A 13,442-nucleotide genomic window follows, 5' to 3' on the forward strand; every position below is an offset into this window, starting at 1 on the left:
CGTATGTTAGAACACATATTGAATTATGGTCAGACTTCCTAAAGGCTCACTGGCAAGCAGAGTGGGTGTAGACAAGGCCAGATGATGTGCTGACCTACAGTCACTACATTCTGTGCAATATCAGGTGCTGCAGAAGGTCAGGTGTGAGGTACCCAAGGTGTGCTGTACTCCAGGCCAGAGCAATTCCTTCTTCCTGAGCTCTCCCCTGACACAGGTAGCAGGGATGTGCTGCCACATCATTTGTTGTGCTCTGATGTGGGGCTGGATTGCACCTCCCCTGAGTTTCAGTGATGCAGTAAATGCATCAGTGATGACATTTTTTTAATCTCAGAGCAGCTTTTCATGAACTGTATTATCACAAGAAACTGTGTTCTCTGGCTTTTCCCATTGCACAGGGTCTCACAAATCCCCTTCTTCCAAGATTTCATTTTCCCATTGTCCAACTCCTTTTTAAGGTTTGGATAAAGCACTGTATTTCTTGTCTGTGGTAATATGATTTATCCTAACTTTATAATTTATTTGACTGCACTCCTTTTTTCACTAAAAGACAATGGAATTATTTTCTATGGCAGCCTGTCAGTTGAGATCCACCTTGACAGTGAAAATAAGCTGTAGATGGTTATGTTATTTTGATTGAAGCATTTTATTATGGTCTTCCATGTTTTCATTTTGGCTTTTGGAGAGCTTGGCCCAGGAATATAATTTATGATTCACAGATCCCTGCTACTTCACCTCTCTTGCCTCTTTGGGGGAGTGACTGGCAATATGCCCATGGGCCAGTGCACAGTCTGTGTTTTGATGACTACTTACTGCTTTCGGTGCATAAAAGTTCACCACACCCCAAGGTTTTTGAAAGCAGGAGTCCTACTCATCATAATCCTTGCCATGCAAGAGTAATTTTTCCTTCAGACTAGTCTTATTTTAATGAGTTAGTCAAATTAGTGCTCCTTCTGCACAATTCAGTTCTTACAATGCACTTTAAATTTAAGCTTTTGGACAGCCTTTAAAAACTCAGAGCTTAAGGTATTTGATTTTTGTACTATATTTTATCTGACCAGGGTTTGCAGGGGAATATACTATTAGCTGTTTTGAGGCCACTTTTTTGAATGGCAAAAATGGAAAAACACAATGAACGGGAAGCGCTCAAGTCATAAAACAGAGTGAGGGTGGTGGTGTCACTAAATACACCTGAACTTTTGCAGAGGTGACAGTGACAGAATTTGGCTGCACTGACCTGCAAGGAGGCCAACTTCAGCCAACTTGTGGCCATCAGATGTTACAGCATGAGTAAGTTAGTGATTGGTTACTATGTGAGGGGAAAGTGAGCTCTCAAACAAAACTCTGAGTGGTGCTGGAAGGTCTTCCATGGCGTGAACTGGGGTTTTATTAATGCCTCTGCATTGCTCAGAGGAGTCATTTTTGCAGATAGGAGTAAAACAGCTCCTCATTCAGGTTAACCAGTGGTTTTGGAGGAATCAAGTTTATTGTTGTTCTGGGTTGTTCCATTCTTTCTGCCTTTATAGCATCATTGTGCTTTATGTTACCCCTTAGTCTAAACTCAGGCATTAAATAGATGTGCACTATTGTTCTGCTGCCATTATTTGTCTCGTGGTTGGTTTTATTTCACTGGTGCCTGCAATGATCGATCAGTGTATGGGTTTTTTTATAAGCCAAGGTACAAATAAGGTGTATTGTTAGAAAAGCAGCATGGAAGTAGCACAGATCTTATTCAGTGAGTCATTATTACTGGAAAGATTGATCGTGTTTTTCAGAAACAAAATAGAGCATCCTTCTGACAAAAGGGAAAGATGTCAGGAAAGAACTGTTGGGTTTTTAAAAATATTTTTTAGCCATTTGTAGCTGTTTAATGCTAAGGAAGGGAAAGCAGATAAAAATTCACTAACCACTAATGTACTGAAGAGTACTGGTGTTTTGATCAAGCATTGCTGGGGGTTTGTGAGCAATTTTTTTTGGAGACCCAAGGCCTAATTGCACAGCTTGAATGAGCTGACAATGCTCAACATCTCCACCTTCTAGGGTGTCAAAGATGTGTGCAAGACACAAGGCTCCATGAATGTGCACAAGAGATCAGCATAAAATAGGTGGGATAATCTTAAAATAGTTATTGCCATCAGCTTTGATTAAACCACCTCCTTGAGTGGTTCTGTGGCTGGTTGGACCCACATGGGGAAGGGGATTTGGCAGCACAGACCCATGCTGTGGGGTCTATCCTCATTCCAAGGGCTGTAGGGATATTTCCTGGCTATTTGTAGGGATCTTTTCTGGCTTTTTGGGGATTCTTTAGGCAGGATATGTCATTTAGGGTTATGTAGTTTGTAAGGTCTTTCTTCACTTTGATGAGGGACACTTGTATGGAGAGGCAAGATGTGGTGAGCTGGAGGCCTGTGCATCTCCATAGAAATGCCAGCCAGAGCATTGACCTGATTAGCCTTTCAAAGCTAATTATCTCCATGTAGTACTGCAGCTTTCACTCTCCAGCCTTCATGCTCAGAACTTCAGTTTGCTTCTCTGACAGAGAAATATTTCCTGGCAGCCCCTGGCACAGGCATTTCAGATTGTGACAGAAAGCTCCTGCTTCCCTCCCTCTCATCGTGTGCCGGATGGAAATGAATGATGAGACAGGATTTGGCTTCAAATCACTGCACAAATAATGTGACAAATTAATATTTGACATTTACCAGTGTAGGACTGTCAGGCTGATGCTGTGCCCTGCGCATCCATGTGCTGTTCCTGGGGCAGCCTGGGCAGGGGCTGTGGGTGGGTTTGATCAGAAAGGTGTGACCTGGTCTGAGGAAGGGAGATGGAATAGGTGTGTGCCCAATACCTCCTTGCTTGTGCAGCAGAGGCACCACTGTGTCAGTGAGATAGGCTGTGAAATGCAGAGATATCCTCATTTCATGTTTTTTTCTGATGCGAAGCAGTTCTACTCGAGCATCTCAAAATGCAGAAATGGTATTTTCTGAACATAAATACCATTTAAAATGGTATTTTAAATGGTAATTTTAAAGCTCAGTTGTTGGCACAAGTCCAGTTCTGTAAGGGATGCTGAGGCTACAGCTACAAAAGTGTGTTTTCACACATGAATAAGCTGCAGAAGTCAAGTAGAAAAAGGTTGTGACCTTATGTTAACCTTCTTTGGTAAACTGTCATTTCTTATTTATATTATTGTGCTCTCATCTGTCAAGGCAACTGCAGGAACTTAGAGACAAGTGAAGTCCTGTGATTAACTGTTGATGAAAAGGAGTTCCTATTTGCTTGATTAGAGTGATATTGCAATGGCTTAACCCCATCCCTGGGGGTTTCGGTCAAACCTTGGAGCTCTGGCAGCTTTCCTGACCTTTGCCAGGGGGACTTTGGGAGCAGCTGCCTCCAGAGCCAGAGTGTGACTGTGCCAGGGCCACCACTGGTTACCCCAGAAATGGAGGAGTCACGGGGGTCACTGCTGGAGCCTGGTCCCAGGGCAGGGGGGAACTCTCCAAATGCTGTTTGTTGCCTTGGAAGGGTTAATGGTGGGCTAAAAGGAATACTGAGGGACATGTCTGAGAGCAAGAAAGTGTTTATTAATATGGTGACAGCATTTATTAAGTTAATAAGGTCTGGAAAACAACTTACTCTTGTCAAATTCTGGTTTTGTTGAAGAGAACAAATGGTAATTCTGCATTTGGGCTGTTCTCCCTGCCCAATAAATCAATGTACAGGTGTTTGCCATGTCCTGTGATAAAAAACTGAAGACATAATGCCATGCACTTTGGGGGAAATGCTAAGGCATTTTTATTTATATTTATTTAATTTTTATTAGAGCAGAAGAAATTAGTCTACTGGAAGGATTCAGGATGTCTTTGTATGATTTTAACTCTTAAGAGTTGCATTTGATTCAACACACATTGTTGGCAGGCCGTGACACTGAGGTACTTATTGCCAGGAACACTTCAGCAGAAGGAGAACAAGGAGAATATATTTCACAAATATCAAAAAGTACCAGTTCTTATTCCAGGTGTAGCAAGTACCAGACCAGCTGAACTCAAATCTTACAGCACTCAAGTGAAGGCACCCTCAGATGAGATGAAGACACCCAACCCTCTTCATCTTCCTCTGTTTCAAGACCTTGTCTTGAGACAAGGAAATAAATCCAGTTGCAGGAATTGTTTCACGATTATCTAATTATCTGTAACTGAATTAGTCTGTCCACCTAATGTCTGCCTCCTAGAGTGAGGGGAATGGACAACATCACCTCAGCAGATGCTGGGTGAACCATCTTGATATCAGAGGCATTTCAGAGTATTGGAATTTTACAGGGATTCTAAAAAGAAGAGAAAAAGAATAAGCAAAAGAAAAAGACTTCTGAGAGGAGAGAAGGTAAAACCTACTTTCTTGATTTTTCCAAACCTGTTTTTAGTGGCTCTCTGGTATCCTGGGACTCCAGCTTGGGTTTTTAGAGCTAAGTCAGATAATTTCAAGTATTTCTGTTTCCAAGTATAAAAAACTTACAGTAATCTGCCAAGGGGTGTGAAGAGTAAGCATTTTCTTCTCCATTAGTTTGTACATACAGAATACTGGTAAATGTCTTCTATTTGAAGTGAATTTAACAAGAAGCAATATCTGTTTTTACATTTAAGTATTAATTATGATTGCTCCTACCTGTCAAATAATTATTTTTAGTTATGAGTAAAAAGCTTAATAACTGCTTTTGATTCCAGATCCCAGCTGGAAATTTTAAAAAAGAAAAGGTTCCCTTACTTGTCTTATAGAGGGAACTGTATTAAATGAGATTAGGGATTTTAGGGATTAATTGTGCATTATAAACACTGTTTGGCATTGTGCACTCAGACTTCTGTGGTTTTCTGGAGACTGCTGGATTTAGGCAGGAGGACTGTGTGATTTTTGTGCATGGCTGCGGAGAAGCTCCGGGCAGAAACTGCTGGAGATGTTCTACATTTACAAACTTGATGGGAAATCTAATTTTGTTTCTACTCGCAAGTCATTCTTTTGGATTTCTCAATTTCAAGCATTTCTCTGAGAAGAAATGATGGCTGGAGGTTGTTCCTCTGACCTCCCTCGTGCTCTCCCATGCTGTTTTGGATCCAGCTGGGATCAATAGCTGTGTGGAGCTGTTACACTCTCCCAGGCAAATTGTGTCATCTGTCTGCATTTGTCTAGTCTTGGTAGTTCTACAGCAAAAAAAACCCTCCAAATAAGTAGTAAAAATGACAACATAGTAGTAGTAAGGGTAACACTGACTTCAGCTTATTGGACTTTTAAATGAATTACCTGAGTGCCGATTCCTGGCAAGCCTGAGCAGGCAGGAGCTTGAGCTGAATTCTGGGGGCTCATTCCAGGCTGGTCTGGGCAGTCCCCTTGCTTTCTGTGAGCCCTCCCCAGCAAAACCCACCCAGCTATGCAAACCTTCTCGATCTTATTAAAATACATTGAATACTAAACTCAGCAAATCCCAGCACTTTGTCTGTTTCTCTTCAGTTAGGGAAGGGACACATTGATCGGGCCAGAGCAGACACTTCCCACCTGGTTCAGAGCATTTCTGTGTCGGTCTGGGCCGAGAAGAGCATCTGATGCTCTGATAATTGATTTATTGTTGAATTTTAATTGCCCTGCTTTAGTTTCTTCCCAGTTCCTGCTTGGCTGTTGCTGAAGGCTCCCCGCTCCTCGCTCACACACTGAACAAAGGCGGCTGCGAGCTGAACCACCCAGATTCTCACATCTGCCATCCCTCGGGGGAGACAGGCTCACAGTTATGACAGCTCCCTCCAAAGTGAGCGCTGCCATTGCGGGCTGGGCTCGTTTATCCTGGATACGTGTTTTCATCCATCGGGGCTGAGAACAGGCTGAGTCAGTTTGCAGTCACTTTTTAAGTCGAAGTTTTATGCACACCAGTTGGGTCAAGGGTATTGTTATCCTAATCCAAGGCTCCAAAGCAGCAGTTGAAGGAATCCTACTCAAAAGCCATTGGCTTTTGGGGAAGACTGGGACCACTTATATTTTAAGGATTCAATGATTATTTCCAGATAATCTTGGTAAATCTCTTTTTCTCCACGGAACTAGTTTTTTTGGTGCCTAGATTTTTGCCTTTGAACGCTTAGTTCAGCTGCAACGTTTTAATAACAGCCTTTTGCATAAACAAACCATGGAACTGGCAGTTTAATTTTCAGGTTATGTCAGACTACAGGGTTACAGCACTGTTAGAACACTATCTAACACAGGGTTAGGTGTAGTGCAGCTTGTCACCGTGCCACACATTCCCTGCAGCTCAACTTGTGCCGCGTTCCAAGGCAGCAGCGTCTCTTAGAAAGCACAGCATTGCCTGTACCCCAGGGAAAACTGGCACCTTTTCCCTTTGCATCCCAGCCATCAGATGAATTATTGATCACTGATCTGAAGGGGAAAGCTCGTTTCTGGGTGTCACAGGTAGCAGCACATGCAGGGCCCCATCTCCATGGTGTCTGCCATATGGCGCTGGCGGCTCCCCGTGCGTCACAGCTGATTATAGACCCGGCACAGGGATCGCTTCCCCAGCCTTCCAGCTACCTTCTCTTCCTCCAGCTCCACCAGCTGGAAGCAAATATGGAGTGGGAACCTCAACTTGCCGTTATCTTTGGGAAGGAATGTCCTTCAGGTTGTGGGACATGTGGGGACAGCGGTGTCACCCCCTCTGTGGTTCCTCCATGAGCAACTCCAGGTATTGCAGTTTTGCACAACAAAGTTGGGCATGGGCAAAAAAAAACTGCCTTGGAGAGTTTTGTTTGTCCAAACCACCTGATGTATAAAGCTTGATCAGCTTTTGGTAGAAAACATTTAAAGTTCAGAAGTATTGCGATGTTTGCCATATTACTCAGGGAATTAATGGTTTTAATTAACAGAGGAGCTGTGAATAGTTAGATGAATAGCATTATAGAGCTATATGAAAAGGCTGTTATTGTCCAGATGGAAGATAATATTTGGAAATAATGTGACAAAAAGTGATAGACTGCAGTACAAATATGTTTTGAGATGTTCCTAGGGCTCTGATTAGTTTATATTAGCTAGTTTTTTGCATGTATGACTACATCTGAAAGGCAGGTTATAGAGAATGTTAACATTCCAGTGGGCTGATTGACAATAATTAGTTTATTTTGAAGGAAAGGAAAGAAGCACGGTATTGTTGGAGCTGAGTAATGTGAATTAAAAGCCAGGTAATCTTTTCTGCAATTACAGAGATACAATGATTGCTGTTATCAGAGAAGAAAATCCACTCGTACTTTTAAGAATCATTGTGTAGGAAGAGCTTTGCAAGCCTGAAATTGAAGCTCTGGTCATGGTCTCCAAAATTACACTTAGTAGTAATTTTATGCAGAAGCAAGACTTCTGAATACTTAAATTATAGCTTGTTTGTAGCAAGGTATTTACCAGCAAATACAGGCATCTTATAAACAGCACATGAGTCATCTTGGTGTTCATTTCGAGCACATCGAAAATGCAAATTGCAGCTGAATTATTCTTGTGTGGAGAGGCGAGGCTTAGAAAAACCTTAAATTCGTACTTTAAATGGAAATTGTGAGAGGAAAAATGTGCACATTTGCCTTTCAGAGGAGGGTATTGTGCAGGGTGGCTACAGTTTTTTCTGTAGCTTTGCCTACAGGCTGTGTAAACAAGAACTGATGGCAGGAACGGGGATGGGAAAGAGCACAGTTCCTGAGTGGTGTTTGTGTTCCTCTTTGGGAGCATTTAATACTGTTCTTCACCTGGACACCTCATAGAATTCCCCTTTTTTTTTTTTTTTTATTCTTATTGAAATGCCTGTGGATTTTATGAGCTATCTGATACAACCTTAAAAAGCTTTAAAACAATTTGTGATAAAATCTAAAGCAAACAGAAACCCGTCAGCTTCTCTGTTCAAAGCCTTGGCCCAAAGGAAACGATCCAGACACGACTGTCAGCGAGATAGCAACTGCTGGGAGAGCTACACTGCGTTATTAAAAGATCAGTAGTTTGATCAACATCATATTGGATTACTCAGACTTCAATTACAGGAGTACCTGAGGGCTTTAGCTGGGATATATTAGAAGAACAACTTGAAGTGAACCTGCTGTTGTTGCACGCCAGCTCTGTGAAAGGCCCACCTGAGAACCCTGTGAAAGTTCCTGTCCCAAAAGGGATTCAGTGTCAGCCAAGGAGTTCAAAAACAGCTAATAAAAATGAAGCAATCAATTGGTTAATTTGATGTGAATTTTAATCTCAAGAAGAGTTAAAAAAAAAGGAAGTAAAATAAATTCTTCTGTGCCTGGCAACATTATTGATATGAAGACAGGGTAGAGAGTTGGGGTGGTTCAGCCTGGAGATGAGAGGTGTCTGGGGAGACCTCAGAGCTCCTTCCAGTGCCTAAAGGGGCTCCAAGAGAGCTGGAGAGGGACTTTCAGCAAAAGCATGGAGTGATAAGAGAGAGGGAAATGGCTTCAAACTGACAGATCAGATGCTGAGAAGAAATTCTTCCCTGTGAGGATTGTGAGGCAGTGGCACAGGTTTCCCAGAGAATTCATGGCCTATACCTGGAAGAGTTCAAGGTGTCAGACTGGACAGGGTTTGGAGCATCCTGGGCTCGTGGAAGGTGTCCCTGCCCATGGCAAGGGAATTAGAACTGGTTGATCTTCAAGGTCCCTTCCCACCCAAACCATTCTGTGACTGATGATTAGGATCCAGCTCTGGAAGTTGGCATGAATAAGTTCTGGATGTGTTCATGTCACTTCTCTCTTCTCCTGCTAGAATCTCTGCAGAGTCACACGTGATTTATGTCATAAAGGAAGCAGAGCAAGAAAACCTGTGTAAAATGCTGTCCTTTGCTCCCTGGCAGTTTATCTCTTAGATTGTCCTGGAGCTGGGATGGCTCCAGCGGGGGAATCTGTGCTTGTGGTGGCACCTGAAGAGGCACCCCATGAGCTGATGGCTGTAGAGCAATGCCAGGAGCCAGCTGTGGACAGAGGGACAGGAGGTTGTGCTGTGGTCTCAGCTTTAGAGTGGCAGAGGTGGAGCTTGGTGCCTGAATGGTGCCTGTGCCCTCCCTGTCACAAATCACATCTGTATTTCCAGCCAGCACAGCGCAGGTACTGTAAGCTGGAAACGCCAGATTATGAAGGTGTTTGCATGATTATAATTTTCTTCTGCATGTTTTACCTGCTGTGTGTGGAAAACACATTTCTCTGCATTGTGCTGTAGCAGAGGCACGGATCTCAGCAAGTGTGCATTAATATTGCTGCTAGCAAAATCCAGGTGTTCTCATCACATCAGGCATTTCTCTTTTTATTCCACAACTACTCTTGCAAACTGCCATATCCTGCCGAGAGAAGATGCTGATGGCCCAACGTATAAACCTCCTTAATACAGCTCAGAACTGAGTCCACACAAGGAGTTTGGGCTGTATCATGCTGTCACTTATTAAGTGCAGCTCCTTGTAGAGATCCTCTCCTCCTTTGCCACCCTCCCACCACACAGCAGGGCCCAGCTGGGTTGTGCTGAGGAGCTGTATTTAAAAATTGATAGACCCATAACAAATATTCTCTCTGCTGTTCCGCCCCACATCAGAAAATCTTGCAGGAGTGTTGCAGTAGCTGCTGATACTGGTGATCTCAAAGTCTTTCTGCTAAAAAGAAATCACCTGAAATTTTGATACTTGTCTTTAAATTGTTCCCTCCCAGCTTCCCTGTTTATAGCCAGTACATTTACCTCTTTTCTACTGGAAGCAGTGACATTAATGAAGCTGGGATGTTTGTTTTTTTAGGAGCCTAAGTTACCGTTTTCTGTGGTTTGTCATTCTTCAGCTTGTACTCCTTTGTTATTTCATGTGGTCATCCACTTATCCTGGCACAGTTCTTCACTGAGAGTTTGTGTCCATCTGTGTGGGTTTCATGTTGACGGGAGTTGGAGTCGTCAAGGGGGTGCAGTTGCCAAAATATCTATTAGTCTAACCCCACTGAGGGGGCTGGTAACCCTATCACTCTTCCTTTTTGGCTTTTCTTTGCTGAGATGCTGTGTCCTACACCAAGATCCCAAAAAGGATCTTTTTCTTTTTGTTTTGAATACTTTGAGTGGAGAAAAACATACAGAACTGCTTTGTGAAAAGGTGGAAAAATGTATTTCTACACGGCTGTGTGAAAACATCAGAGTGTTGTCTGAGGTCTGCCCGTGAAATTGTCATGTTCCTTGCTTTAATTCTATAGCCTGGTTTTCCTGCAAATTGTCTGGTTTCAATAATTGCTTAAAGTGTGTGTGTACATATATATATATATATATATATATATATGTCTCTGTCTGTATATTTAATGAAGAATTCCTTGAAACTCTAATTAGGGCTGCTTGACTCCAAAGCAGTTTACATATCACAGGCTTACACAGCTATCAAACAGATGCTTCTCCTTTTTTTTCATTCAGCTGACATTTTCATTTTCTCTGCATATTTTGAGCACTGAGCAGTGATGTGTTTTGACTCCTGAGGCTACAGATGATATCAAAATGAGGATTAGAAATGAAGCTTTACCTGTCAATTAAGTTGTTAAGCTTGTCCTCCACAGTGTCTACACTTTGAAATGGCCTGTTTATTGAATTTGAAATAGTTTTCATTCTTGACTTTGTTTAAATTGAATGGACAGTTCTAATTATAATCTTCAGGGTTTTCATCTGCAACATATGGTTTGCATTTAGAGCTGTGGATGAGGGGCTCTTGGCTGTTTATTGAGCTAAACCACTGTTAAATATCTCGTGAGAGAGTGGCATGTCAGGCATGGAGAGTAAGCAGAAATGGGCAGTACAAATATTGGCCAATTTTCTCTTTTCACATCACTCTGTCCAGGACATCTCTTGGGGGGCAGCTGAGAAATGAACTGTGGTGGCAGGGTCCAGACATTGGGAGGAACAAGTCACCACTTTAAGTGGTTTTCTGGTGCCAGTCTTAGCTTGAAAGGAATATTAAAGGAAAGGAAAAGGAAAAAGAAAAGGAAGAAGGAAGGCTGGCTCTGCTATACCAAGTTCAAATTCAATGAATTCAAATTACCAGGATCTGTGTCAGGTCAATGTTGTTCTTTCCAGTCACCTGTGGCCCCCACTAACAGGGTTGCATGATATCTCATGACAATTTATTCATCTCTTTATTCCCCAGTAAGGCCAGCGACAGAGCAGGAAATGAAATCCAGGTTTCTTAGACTTGATGGGCTGGATTGTCCCTTGCAGTGCTCGCAGAAGTCTTCTCCCCAAAAGCAGGTTGTGGGGCAGCTCCTGCCACTCCTGCTCCATGGATCTGTCAAAAATGGAGATGCCTCTGTCCCTTTTCCTTGAAAACAAGCATCAGGAGATGCATCTCCTTTCAGATCTGGACATAAATATTTATTACCTAACACAAAGTCCCATTGATGACTCTGCTGTTCAACGTTTCACAGCACTGTGGTTTCCATCCTTTGGTGTTTTCTGTGTAGAGAGAGAGAAACCAGAAAGAGAGAAGTGAAACCTGGCCTAGGCACAGCTGGAAGTCCTTTAAACCACCTGGGAAAGCATCTGAGGTGTAGGGCAAGGTACCAGCTACAGGGCAGAAGATGCCTCTCCATGATGGACCAAATCTCCAGGGAGGTCTGGAGGACAGACTGACAGACAGTGAACCTGGTACAAAAAGCTGTGGTGGTCTAATGCCATTATTTACTTTCCTTTCCCCATTTTCAGGGGCAGGTAAATAATCAGATCACTTGCAAAGCCTCTTTCTTTGCCTGCAAAATGGGTGCTGGTAGAAGTTGCTTTGTCCTTAGTCCTGGGAAAAGAAATGTAGTAGAAAACTGGCTGCTCCAACAAGGACCCTCCTCTGTAGTGAAACCAGTTTGCAGGGGCTAAATTGGGTGAGGAATCATTAACCCTGGCCTTTAACCAGTCTCTTTCCAGCTCCTTTTGGTTTGCTGGAGCCATTCCATGAGTTAATCCTGTTGGAGCAGCCTTGCCTGGGACACCTGGGAGTGAGGAATGCGAGGAGGCTGCAGAGGCTGGGGCTGACCTGGCTGGCTCAGACAGTGGATGCTCATCTAATCCGTGGCAGGGGCCAGCAAAGGGCAGAACAAACAGCTGAGGAGCAAAAATAAAAGCCTGGGAGCACTAACAGTCCAAAATGACCCAGCTGGCTCTGCAGGAGCACATTTATCTATGCTGAAAGCTGTTTCGTGGAGCTGTTTTAACACCAGGTTCTAGGAAACCACTCAAAGGAGTTTGTAGTTTGTGGTGTTTTGTGGAGCATTACCAAAAAAGCCCCAGAGCAGGAGTTTTGCAGGTTAAAACTTCCCAGCCACCCAAAACTGCTTTTCTCAATCTTTGCTGCTCAGTCTGGTTCAGTGAAAAAGAAATACTTTTTTTATTAATATGAACTGATTGTTTTGTTTGTTTGTTTTAATTTTAGGCTTTGTTTTGGACCAGACTTCAAACCTCTATTTTCCTTCCTAGAGTAAAGTTTTACCAGTGTAAAATTTCTTTCATTGTGGAAAAGATGGCCAAATATTTTTCTAGCAACAGGAGTTTCAGACCCCCTCCAATCAAAGTTTCAAACCCTGAAAATCATTTTAGTGTTATTAAAAGGGGAGAGATTCTTTTCAAAACTTTTGCTGCAAGAGCAAATGATGTCATGCTTTGTGAGGGGATTCACACTGGTTGTCAAATTTTGGACATTTCTGAGCTTGAGACTTGAGCAGTGCTTTGATTTAAAGGAAACTGTGAGTTGAATCTGTTATAAATTTACTTACTTACTACAATAACAGGGGCTTATTTTAAGTGTTACTTTATAGAATAATTTCTGACTTTTGTGATCAGCTTAAGAATGTCTGGGAACCAAGCCTGTTTCCCTTCCCTCCCATGAGTACATAAATTATTTAATTGAAAAACACACTAAATAATGTGTAAAATCCACCATGTAATTAGTGGGGAAAGAGCATATGATATTTTCACTTCATAACTTTTGTGAGGTTTAAACACCCTTTGGAATATAGAAAAGAGAGTAGTAACAGTGTAGTTACAAATAACAGAAGGCAAAGCACTGTCATGCGTCTTTGTTGATTTAAAATCTCACATTAAATAGCAAACAATCAGTTTTCTTATCAGATGTACGAAATGATCTGCAGCTGAAAATCTGGGGGAGCTGGTCGGGGCAAGGGAGGGGTGAGCCAGATTGCTGGAACTTGTTTCCAAATCTGTGTTGGAGTTGAACAGTTTATCCACTTGTGATAATTTTAAATAGAGCCTCTTAAGGTTTCTTTTTGTGGTACTTTACTTTTGATCCACTCTTTCTCTGTCACCATCATTCCTGACTGATCCTCACAATATTTTGTGGGGACCAGTGACCCACAGAGCACCATGCGTAAAGAGGGATCAAACCCTGATTTTTGTGAATTTTAAGATAATGCTGCAAAGACTAGACC

General features: G+C 42.5%; 1 protein-coding gene across 6 annotated transcripts in view; it reads left to right on the forward strand.

Moving 5' to 3' along the window:
• LOC120504360 (multiple epidermal growth factor-like domains protein 6) overlaps positions 1 to 13,442 on the forward strand; it is a 185,606-nt gene that overhangs the window by 99,284 nt on the left and 72,880 nt on the right. The window lies entirely within an intron of this gene.

The sequence above is a fragment of the Passer montanus genome, unplaced genomic scaffold (genome assembly GCF_014805655.1).
Source record: "Passer montanus isolate IOZ18808 unplaced genomic scaffold, ASM1480565v1 scaffold29, whole genome shotgun sequence".
Lineage (NCBI taxonomy): Eukaryota > Metazoa > Chordata > Aves > Passeriformes > Passeridae > Passer > Passer montanus.